Source organism: Antechinus flavipes, chromosome 3, assembly GCF_016432865.1.
Source record: "Antechinus flavipes isolate AdamAnt ecotype Samford, QLD, Australia chromosome 3, AdamAnt_v2, whole genome shotgun sequence".
In the NCBI taxonomy this organism is placed as follows: Eukaryota; Metazoa; Chordata; class Mammalia; order Dasyuromorphia; family Dasyuridae; genus Antechinus; species Antechinus flavipes.
In genome coordinates, this window is record NC_067400.1 from 475,558,391 (window position 1) to 475,570,898 (window position 12,508).

The 12,508-nt window shown below is 38.2% G+C and overlaps 1 protein-coding gene across 1 annotated transcript in view; it reads right to left on the reverse strand.

Annotated features, from left to right (window-relative positions):
• Positions 1–9,860, reverse strand: part of KCNJ5 (potassium inwardly rectifying channel subfamily J member 5) — a 47,816-nt gene extending 37,956 nt beyond the window's left edge. The window contains exons 1-2 of the mRNA XM_051986690.1: positions 9,576–9,860; positions 6,879–6,970 (exon numbers count right to left, since the gene is read on the reverse strand). The gene's annotated coding sequence lies outside the window, so the exon portion shown is untranslated. The remainder of the gene's footprint in view (positions 1–6,878; positions 6,971–9,575) is intronic.
• Positions 9,861–12,508: the final 2,648 nt, after the last annotated feature.

A 12,508-nucleotide genomic window follows, 5' to 3' on the forward strand; every position in this document is an offset into this window, starting at 1 on the left:
CCTTCCTCAATTGAATAATTGAGCCATTAGTTATGTCATAATTTAAAGGCTTTGGGGATTTGAGATATAATCTATGAATGTAAATGTAAACCAAATAAAAAACAATGAGAATATGATAATTGATATTTATATATCCCTTTTAGGTTTGTAAAGCACTTTATATGAACTATCTCACTTGATCATAGAATTTGAGAACTAAAAGAGATTTTTGAGGTGAGCTAGTTCAAGGCTTATTAAACTTTTATGTGCCTTAGACCTCTATGGTAGTCTGGGAAAGCATATGGGCTCTTTCTGAGAATAATTTGTCTTTAATGCATAAAATAAAATACATTGGATTACAAAGAAAACTAATTATATCAAAATACAATTATTGGAATATTTAATAAGTTTCCAGTCTCCTTCTTTCCTCACCAAGCTTCCATCCCCTCCCCAGCCCAGCCCAGTTAAAAACCCTTGGTCTAACTAAACTTCTCATTTTATAGAAGAAAAAGTGAGACCAAGGTGACTTATTTTAGGTCTCATAAGTAACAAAACCAGAATGCAAATCCAGATCTTCTGCTCATTCAAGGAATCTTCACACTATTCCCTCTAAAATAAATTAATTGTCAAGGCATAACAAGGATGAGATTGAACAATAACAGTCAATCAGAAAAATTATAAAGCAAAAGGATGAACAGATCAGGGTTAGTAGGGGAAGAATAATTGGAATAATAACCTCTCAACCCAAGCATGAGAAGGGGAGAGTTGTCATAGGGTAGAAGCCCTGAAATTAAAAAAAAAAAAAAGAAGAGATGTCTTGAGTGGCATTTAAAAGGAAGAATCAAGCAGACTTCAAGAGGATAAGGCTTCCAAAGTTTCAAACTTGGCACCTGAAAGGATGTCATTGTTGTATTTAGAATGAAGGAAATCATGAAGGGGAAATTAGTTTTCATGAAACAAATGGAGAGCTTAACTTGGGAGAAGGTGGGTTTATGCTTCTAGCAGTTATTCAAGTGGAAATGCACAATGGGTGGCTAGAGACACATGATTGGATCTCAGGTAAAGAGCTTATGAGTAGAAATAAAGCTCTGGGAGTGTGAAGGAAGCAGCACACCTCTCCAGTTGAAAATCTCCCTGGGTTTCTGTTGAAATGCATTTAAAAATTTCCATCATAACAATATATGACTGTGATAATGTGATAGGCTCCCATCCATCTGAGTTGTAAAATCAAAGGTCTTTCTTTAATGTTTTCACTTTTCTGAGCATATAGGGCCTGGTTCTACTAAAAACAGAATGTAGATATTCTGCTGATTTGCTCAGTAGCAGGTGAGAAACACTCATGGGAAACAAGGGTGTATGTTGAGTATATGGAAGTCGTGGAGAAGAAAGTGAAAAGTGTTGAAATGTAAATTATATTTTTAAATCTCTTCTTCCAGTGAAATCTTGAGACTCTGGAAGCCAAGGGAGAAAGCATTAAGTGAACAACTGGTCATGTAGATAGTATCAAAGAACAGGATTAGGTTTTCTGGATCATGGCTTAAGAATGATGGGCTCTTGACAAGGAATAGAGCTCAAAACTCACCTCATGAAGACTAAGAAAAACAGCTTTAGCTGGAGGATTACCAGTCTGATTAGAGATCTTTAATTCTAAAATTGTGACAGAGAGGGAGAAAAAAATGTTCAAATGCAACAACAAAACTATGGAGAATATCTGAGTGGCAGAAAGGAAGAATAATAGAAGATTGTAAGTTGTAGGAGCTAGGTATAGAAGAAATCTCAGAGAGAAGGAACTTGGTAGAAGGAAGTGACAGAGGAAAGAGCTGAAAACAATCTATATGATTTTATATGCTTTTGGACCAATGTACAAAGTATGGAGAGAGAGTTTGAATTCTTCCCCCATTAGCAGATTAGCTCTAATTTACACACACGCACACACTCATACACACACACGCACACCCATGTACACACACTTCAGTAATCTGAGGGAAAAAAAGAAGCTGACAAGAAAAATAGGAGACTCAAAACAGAAATTCTGACAATGAAACTGCAAATTATAAGGATCAGAAAGAAAAGAGTGGAGGAATGATTTCTCTAGAAACTAGTGTTGCTGCACAAGAAGCTCTCTAATTCAAAAAAGAATGTCTTGTAATATTCTATGTTATGAAAATGCTGGTTTTACTCCATAAATTAAAAACAAAATAATAAAACATTTATATATATATATATATATATATATATATATATATATATACATACACACAAAGAATGGAAGGTTAACAAAGATAAACAAGAAAATATAAAAAATATAAGAAAAGTACCAGAAGTGTACTTTTCTTGGTCAAGGGATAGTTAATTCCATTCCTTAAATTTCTAAGATGTTATGATTCTAATGCTAAAAATCATGATGAGCTGATGCTTGTAAAAATGTTAAGGGGATAATTTTTAAAAAGCATTTTAAAGCATATTATGTGGCAAGAAGAACAAGAAAAGGATAGGACTACTGTTTGGTGTAGATATTCTCCACACAATTAAGTACTTAATAAAGGTACTGTCACAAATGTTTACTAAAGAACAGAACCACAAAATTCGTATTTTGTGAATATTTTTTTCATATGAAGGATAGTGACTTTCAAATTCAAGACTATAGGCCAAAGATATTTAAGGAGAACTAGAACTTAATAACAACTTATATTTATAGTGTTTTAAGGTGTGTTATTTGTGCAATTCTCTGATACAAATATTGCAAGTAGCATTATCCCGATTTTATAAATGAGGACACAAAAGCAATGAGTGGTGATATAATAGAAGCAGAATTAACTAACAAATATCTGAGTAAAATTTAAACCAACATGTCCTTATCCCAAGGCTAGTGATCTAACCAATTTATCACTCTGTTTCAAAATAAATAAGGAAATGGTAAGAGGTTTCTAGTCATCCTCTGCAAGGTCAAATTATCTGGTCTGAGTATTAGAAAAATAGGATTCTTAGGTCTGTTGTTCAGTCATTTTAGTCGTGTCCAACTTTTCATGACCTTATCTGAGGTTTTCTAGGCAGAGATACTGGACTGGTTTGCCATTTCCAGAGTATTTCTTCTAGCACTATATTCTTTGAAGCTTAAGTATGAGATACAATTCTTTTTCTGAAGGAGCTTATGATCCAGATAGGGAATTTACTGTATATGAAATCACCTACAATATGTCAAGCACCCTGCTAGGGTTTATAAAGCAAAGGTGAAACAATTCCTCCCATTAAGAAACTTACATTCCAGCAAGAAAAAGAACACTTTACATATAAATTAATAATCAATTTTTGGAGATGCAGCTGGAGAAATCTAGAAAAGCCTTAGAATGAGATGATGTTGAAGGAAAATAGAGATTCTAAGGGGGAGAGAGAGGGGCAACGGATTTCAGCCATGAGAGATAGTCTCTGTACAGACACAGTGGGGGAAGATGGAACGTCATGTGTGATGACAGATAGTCAACTAACACTAATTAAGCTCCTACTATGTGCTATGAAGCAGGGTGGTTAGTTTGACTAGGAATAAATGGTGTCTGAAAGGGAGTGATGTATAATAAAACAGACAAATTATATTATATAATGAAATGGATACATATTATATGTGTATATTATATGTGGTACATACATTTTTAATATAGTATAGATTTTTAAGTGTAATAATGTATGCTGGGAGCAGTGAAGTATGCCTGCCTGAAATGGACAAGGTGTCTTAGGAAATAAGAAATGCAATTTTGCATGTAGGAATCATAACATGGAGTGCATTGGGATGCACAAAATTTTTAATTGTGAGGTAGGCAATATGGTAAGTTTTTGAGAAAAAGACAAAACAACAAAACAAAAAACCCACAATATTTTATTTGGTAATGTGACAATGGTATGTTGGGTGGATTGGAAGGTTAAGACCTTGCAGACAATGAGATCAACTAGCAGATTGCTTTAATAATTTAAGTCTGAAGGGAAAAGGCCCGGGGGCTAAAGCAGTGATGGTGGGATTATAGAAGAAATGATAGATCTAAAATAGGCTTGAGACAGGGATTCTATTATAAATATATTTCTTTTTATTCTGACTTAAGTAAAATATATACCTACATCTTTTTATTCTGGTTTAAGTAAAATATATATATATGTAAAATATATTTTTATATCTTTATATCTTTATACATTTTACATATATACACATACATACATAAGTATATATCTTTTTATTCTGACTTAGGTAAAACATAGTAGTAGGTGTTATGAATGCAGTTTATATGCATAGTAGGCAATGAATTGGGCTATCAATCATTGTTGGTAATTAGAAATGCTTCTAATACACTGAAAAAGAAATGCAATCAATGATTGATTGCATTTCTTTTTCAGTGTATTAGAAGCATTTCATCCCTCTCTTTTCTAATGCAAGCCAGAAAATGCTGGCTCATAAAAGCGGGGACTGCTTGGCTTTAAAGTAGAGAATATTAGCTATATTGGGACAAACAGCACATACCCAAACCAGTTGGGGCAAACAGTACCCAATCCCAAAGACAGTCATCAGGGAGAGAGAGATACAAAGACAGATGACTAAGAGCCAGACTCTCCCTCTTCTTCCCTTTTATTGGCCAAAGAGTGGCTTATAGCCTATCAGATTATTCCTGTCTCTTTCTTTCCCTGGGTTACAAAGATAATGAACCAGCCTCTAGGGCCACGTGTTAAAAGCCTGATTCAGACTCTTAACTTGCAGCAAAGATCTTTGGAAAACTATCTCCCCTCTCAGGGCCTCTGTTCACAAGAATAGCCCGCTTATCTAAATGCCAAGGTGGGAAGAACTAAAAAAAATCAGAATGACACTGGGTTGGAAGGAATTCATCCAGTCTATCTCAATATTCCTATGAAGGCCTGGATCAAAGTCATCCTAGGAAGAAGATGCCAGCTCCTTATCTTTAAAAATGTCTCCCAAGAACCAGATTCCAGTGCTCTTTGCTGAGTCTAATTATCTCTACTACACTTTAAAATTATTGATTTTTATTTAACTTTAGGGAAGTTGAGAAAAGCCTTTTGTTGTTGGTAGTATCCACCCTAATCAGAATAACCATACTTAAAAATATAGCCAACTCTTGTTTTTTCAAATAAATGGAACAAATATTTATCTGAAGGTGGGCTGTCTACTTTTGTTGTGGCTATTGTTCAGTCACGTCCTACTCTTCTTGAACCTTAAGTAGGCCAGGCCCTTCTATCTTCTACTATCTCCTGGGTCTTTTCAGATTCATGTTGGTTGCTGCCATGACACTATCTATTCATCTCATTCATCTTCTACCTTCCCCTTCTTCTTTTACCTCTAATCTTTCCCAACATCAGGGCCTTTTCAACTGAATTCTGTTTTCTTATTATGTAGCCAAAGTATTTAAGCTACCTTGAGTTATTACAATGAATTTTTAATCCCCTCATATCTCTCTTAGATCACTTAGTTGGCCCAGTTACTTGTCCCTCCCTCCCTCAATTTTTTTTTTCTTTCCCCAAAGTACTCAGGCAACATTTGATCAGGGATTACAACACATTTTAACTTTAGAAAAACATAATTAGAAATATAAATTTGCTGCCAAAATGATCCTGTAATACACTCCAAGGCCACATAGACAATTCTCTGTCATTGCTCCCTCCATCAGCACAGAGAATCCAAAATCATTTCTCATGAGAGAATCTGAAGTCTTTTTCTTATAGATTTTGTAGAGTTTTATGGAATTATGACTGGGGAGTTAGAGGAGGAAGCTGATTCTTTTTCAGAATAGTCTCCAGTTCAGAACTATGATTTGGCTTCTCCAGAACACTTAAAACCTATCAACAGAAAAGGGGTAACCCTGACACTTAATGGAGGATAGGATTTTAAAATCTCCTTTGACTTGTTCATAGTATGGTGGAATAAACAATGGATTTGAGGTTTGAACCCTAGCTTAAGCTATAAGTGCTTAAAACTGTAACAAGATTTTAGGACATCCTACACACACACACACACACACACACACACACACACACACAATCCTATTAAGTAGGTTGTTGTTATTGTTCAGTCTTTATCAGTTGTGTCTGAGTCTCCATTTGGGATTTTCGTGGCAAAGACACTGAAGTGGTTTGCCACTTCTTTCTCCAGCTCCTTTTACAGATGAGGAAACTGAGGCACACAGGGTTAACTGAGTTACCCAGGATCACACAGCTAGCAGCTATCTGAGCTGGATTTGAACTCAGCAACATGAGGCTTCCTGGCTCTAGGCAGTGCTCTATCCATTGTGCTATTTATCTGCCCTGTTAAATCAGTATTACAGATATTATTATTTCCATTTTACAGATGAGGAAATGAGTGCTCAGAGAGGAGGAAGGGTGCTTTTATCAGTGGTCAAAGGGAAGTGAGATTTGAATCTTGATATTGATTCACTTTAAGTCAGGCTCTCTTTCCACTACACCACTTGGTGCATATGACCTGTTATTGATTAACTTTGGGACTTGGGAAGAATCATAAAGTGTGCTAGGTCTCAGTTTCCTCATTTGTAAAATGAGGGACCAATCTAGAATTCTAAATACACAGCATTATGCAAAACAGGCCATTCACTGATGGACTGTGGAAAAGGGATATTGAGGCCTTTTGTTGGTGGAGAAACTGAGAGATCTATGGATGCAGGCTACTAGAGGAGGATGTTCTGTCCTGCTCTAGTGCCCTGGATCTATGCTGTAACAACACAGCCTCTGGACTAAACATAAATGGGTCATGGATGCCTTTCTACTATGTGGAGTGTGTTTGGCCACCCATTAGCTATTAAAAACACAAAGTTCAGGAAGGCTTTCAGGGAAAGCAGAGGAAATGAAAATTGGCGAATGGGCATTCCCATTGGTCTCCCCTGCTGTTTCATTACCTTCATCACATATAGACTGAAGCAGACGTCAGAATCCCCAGACCAGAGTTCATGCCAGGCACTGCAGAAAAATCTGGGGCCGAGGGAAGCATCTGTGGGGACAACAAAGAGATTCAGTCTGATTGATGTGAATGCAGCAGGCAGCTGGGGAATCATGGAGGAGCTGCTGTTTGTGGCTGAGCTGACCTGATGTCTCTGCTGGATTCCATGGTAGGACAGGCTCTGAAGTACCAGGATACTCTGGGCAAAGCACAGATTCTGAGAAAGTTGTGTTGGGAAACCCTGGGGATGTGTGGCTTGGATAGTCCTGACTCACAAAGCTCTACCCACAGGAAGGTATAGGAAGTCCTCTTCTTTTCTCATAAATTTGACTGACTCTTTGGTTTCTTCTCTTCTAGTGCGGGCACACTGGACCCTCCTGGACCCATCTCTCTAGAAGGGTAGACATAATGCTTCAATACCATCTGGACAGGAACTTGGTAAGAAATACCTGGTTGGGCCCTATTCATAATTCCTAGCAGGTACATCCATCTGTTTGTGGATTTATGAGGCTCTGAATTGGGCCTGAATTGGGATATTGAGACTAGGATGGATGATCCCTCTTAAGGGTATGGAGTATTGCTCTGGGGAAGCCCTGTCCTGATATGTTTGTGCACACCATATATATGAGCTGACATCTCCAGTAATAGCTCAGACATTATATATTACTGGAGTCTAGTTCTATTGCTTCTCAAACCACCCTCTCTGGACCTAACTTTTGCACCCTGCCCAGTCTCCCTCACTTTCCTCTCACCACTGAATAGGGTAAATTCTATTACATTACACCTGTAGGTGGAATGATGTCCTTCCTTCTTAGAGCTACAATTTCTCCTTGCTTTTTACCACACACCAGCACACACTTCCCACACCACACACCTTTGTATTATTTTCAAAGTGTGATAAGGTGGGTCTAGATAATGCAAATATCCTCTACAACTCTCTCTTTACCGAGCCTTTTTCAGCCTGTCTCTTTAGGAGCTTAAGGACTGAATTCCTACCAGTTAGTGAACTTTGAGATGGTGCCAGAAAATATGGACCAGATAATGCAGGACCCATATGAAAGACTAGACCACTCTTCTCTGCCCTTAATGCTTTGATAAGACTTTCATGCATAATTCCTGAGCTTATGCTACTCAATCTGATGTCTAGATAGAAACTTTTGAACATTCAAGAGTAAGGGATGGGATAGGTATGGAAAAAAAGAACCTATTCTGTTCCTAAAATCCAGAGGAATTCATGCAGATAAGATACATGTCTTTTGGAAAGGTATCAGACTTACAGAGCTTACAAAACAGAACTTACAGAGTTTCTCTGTAAAGAGGTAAGATTCACTGTGGTTAAATATATTAATCATAAGATTTAGAGCTGAAAGAGACTTCATGGGTCATCTCATTTAGGAGTTTTTAACTTTATTTGCATTATAGAGCCCATTGGCAGTTTGCTGAAGCCAATGTACATTTTCTTAGAATGTTTGTTGTCTACATTAATAATGAAAGGAGATATTAAACTTCAGTTAGAGGATAGTAAAAATAAAGATGTAATTTTTTTCCCATCCAATTTTGCTAACCCCCTAAAATCTATCCATGGAGTCTAGGTTAGCAACCCCTAAGATTCTAGTCCAATCTCCTAATTTTGTAGAGAAAACTGAGATACAAAGAATTAACTTCCCCGGTGTCACACAAGCAGCAAAGTGCAAAGCCAGGATTTCAATCCAGATCCATAGTTCTTCCCGTTATACAATTATTCCCCTCAGGCCTGGCTTGACAGAGATCCTGACCACAAGATTCATTGAATAATATTATAACATTATAATATTATAATTATAAACATTATAAGAAGCTTGATAGCCAGCAACCAGAATATATGTCATAGAGAAAAAATCGTCAGGAGATAGAGAATCTGGGTTCAAATTCAAACTGCTATTTATAACTCTGTGGTCTTGGGCTTGTCATTTTAACACTTTGGGCCTCACTTTCTGCTTTTGTAAAATGAAGGTATTGGACCAGATGACCTTTAAGCTTTTACTACTATGAGGGGAAGTAATAGTGAAGAAAAGCAGTATTTACTGCTTGGCAGGCTTTGAAAGAGAAGGACTGGATTAATTGAAGATTTTGGGCAAGCAGAATCCTCTCTACATCCTATATGTGATACCCCCATCTACCCCCACCCCACACTTTTGAAGAGACTGATGCTCTAGGAATCTCCCTTCCCATTTAATAGCTAAGGGACCCCCCCTATACATCTCTATTCCCCTCTCCTCTCATTCTTATCTCATCCTCATCCTTGAACCGAGAGCTTCGTTACCGTTGCAGAAGCCTTCCCAATAGTCCTTAGAGTAGTCAGCACTAACCAGGGAAAGGCAATAATAAATCCTCAAGCTACAATCCTGAACCACTCACCGGTCCAGGTAGCGAGACTGTCTTCCAGTTTCCTAGCTGAACTTTTAACCCCACCCGGAACCCTCTCCCAGCCTAATCCCTCCGCAGCAGGTGCCCTTTGGCAGTGCGGCCACCTGCTGAATTTGGCACGCACATCCATCCCCCAGGGACGCCTCCTCCAGCTCTACCTCAAAGGCTCGCTCAGTTCATCAACTCCCCTGATCGCTCCCAGGTTTCCCAGGCTGCTAAATAGAGGACAAAGAAAAAGAAGACAACTTACTTGTGAGAAGGGTGCTCCCCGTGTCCAGCTAACAGCAACTTTGGGGGTAACTGGTCGAGCCAGCGCAGGGACAGTCAAGGATTCTCTCGGGGACTCTCCAATCTGAACCATTACCAGCACACGGATAGCTTCCGTCTCCGGAGCTCAGGATTTCTTAACCTCTTCCTACCTGTGCCTCTCCTTGGCCTGGGGCTATGTGGTTGGAAGCTGGATAGTGCCATCCTGTTCTCTCTTCCGCCGGTTCAATCACTCCCCCCTCCAGTCTCTGCTTCTTGGCTAGCTGTCTTTGCCATTCTCTCTCTCTCTCTCTCTCTCTCTCTCTCTCTCTCTCTCTCTCTCTCTCTCCCCTCCCACTCCCCACTCCTGTTTTCCTCTCCCTCCCCCTCTCCCCCCCTCCACCTATTTCTCTTTTTCCGGTAAATGAATTTTCTATATAATAAACCTATTTAAAGGGTAAGGAGAGGAGGGAGTTAGAAAGCAAGAGAGCAAGAGAGCTAGAGTAATCCCATGTGATACTGAAACATCATATCTGAATGAAAAGAGGAAAGGTGGGGGAAAGGAGAGAAAGCTGTTTCCTCCAGGAGTGAGTAAAAGGTCGGGGAGAAAAACATCTCAGTCTTCTCCTTTCCTCTCTCCCAGCCCCCCCCCCCTGTTTTTGCCTACAGCTATCCCCTCTATTCCCTCTTCCTCATTCCTGCCAGATGCTGAAAATGCGCACTTGATGTATTTCCCTAGGTGTGCTGGGTTGTCACCTCTGATCTCCAAGACCTTTCTTGTCACTCAAATGTAAAAACAGAGGGAGAAAATGGAAGTGGATGGTGATAGGAGAAAGAAAGGAGAAATTCAGAAATCAGATAGGGGATTGTCTCAGTGGACTGGAGGATCATAGTCTTCTTCAATCACCATTTATTAAGCACCAACTATGTATTAGGTACTTGGGATACAAAGGCAGAAAATGAAATAGACCCTGCCTTCATGAAACCAACATTACATACATATATAATATATAACATAATAATAATATGTTATATATAATGCCATATATAAAAGCATATATAGACTAGCAAAAATAACTAAGGCATAGTTTAGGGAGTGAAAACATAAGTGGTTAAGAGTTTATTAGTAAAGACATTGCATAAAAGATAGTGTTTTAGTTGTATCTTGAAAACCGACATAAAATGGAATAGATTTGGAATCAAAGGACATAGATTTGAATCCTAGATCTGGATCTTTCTAGCTCTGTGATTTTGGGCAAATCATAACTTATCAAGGGCTCAGTTTCTTCATTCATAAAATGAGGGATCTAAGATTCTGTGGCTGCTAAGGTGCCTCACATTTCTAAATCTAGAATTATTGGAGATGGAGTTCCATTTTATGCTCTATCTGATCTCAAATCCTCTGCCCAGGTTTTCTGAGATGCCCACTGCAGGTCAAGGTATTGTCCCAGTGAGCAAGATTTTCTGGGCTCTTCTTTCCAGGCACCTGGAAACTACTGAAAAACTAAAGGAAAAAAAATATCTAAATTGAATAGTGAGAAAATAAAGAAGCAACTTTTCCAGAATTCATAAAGTGGTCTTTTTTATTTTTAAGCCATCTCTCCTCTCCTTGTCCCTAACTCCCAGGAAATGTGTAAGGGTAAAATGTAAATGTAATCCATCATTATTATTTGTGGTGGAAGTGGTCGGGGAGATTTGATTGAAATCCACTAGGAGATTGAGATATTCCAAAGATATCAAGCACAATTTTAAAAGGCCATCTAAGTAGCTGAGCAACAGAAACAAGGCTCAGGCATGTAGGTAGAGTAAAGAATTTTTTATTGCCTCATTTCTCTCTAGCTATTTCCATTCCATGAACTATTCTTCCAATTCCTTTACCACCGCAACTTAATTTTTTCCAGGTTAATTAAAGGCACTTTCCAATAATAGCTGATATTAGTATAGTGATATACCTATTTCATCAAATTTAATATAAAAAGACTTTGTAATTTAAATATTATCATCAACACTTTACAAATGGAGAAATTGAGGTTCAGAGTAATTTAGTGACTTGTCCACTGTCATTAAGCTGATGTCTGCAGATGGATGGTGTAGATCTGAAGATTTTTCTAGCCCAATCCTGCAATCTTCAATCATCCCCTCTCTTTAATATTCAATCTTTCTCTACCAACTGATTCTCCTCCTTGCAATCTAAATATGGTCAGGTCTTCTGTATCCTTTTAAAAAATCACTTGGCCTTAGCCTAGCATCCTATATCTCTTTTGCATTTCACAGCCAAACTCCTTGAAAAAAGCTGGCTATTCTCTTTGCTTCCACTTCCTCTTCTCTCACTAGTTCTTAACACTTTGCAATCTGGCTTCCAAAGGTTGTCTCCAGAGTTACCAATGGTTTCTTACTTTCCAAAGCCATTTGCCTAAAACAACGCTGACCAAATTTCTTTGTAAGGGTGGGCAGGACTCATTCTGTGGGGCTAACTGGGCTTTTCCCATCCTTATCCTGCTTGACCCATCTGTGATATTTGGCAGCAGCATCATCCTCTCCTAAGTATTCCCTTCTCTCTGGGGTTTCATGACATTGCTCATTTTTGTTTCTCCTGCTTTATTTGGCTATTTCTTCTAAGTCTTCTTGGATGATTCTCTTTTGATTATCCATGTCCTGCCCCTTAAATGTAAGTGTGTCCTAAAACTATGATCAGGACCTTTTTTTTTTCTACTTTAACTATCATGGTTAACTCAACCATTTCTATGGCTTCCACTATCACTTACAGTTATCCTTTCCACATGACAAGATTAAAGGCATGGTCCGCCTGCAATCTGGAAAATCCACATAAAAATTTTGGCCCTCCTTTCAGACCAGAGGAGGCTGAATTTTTGTGGTGTTAAAAGAAAAATATCTTTATATTATACAATACTATACATATATCTTATGCATTTCTGA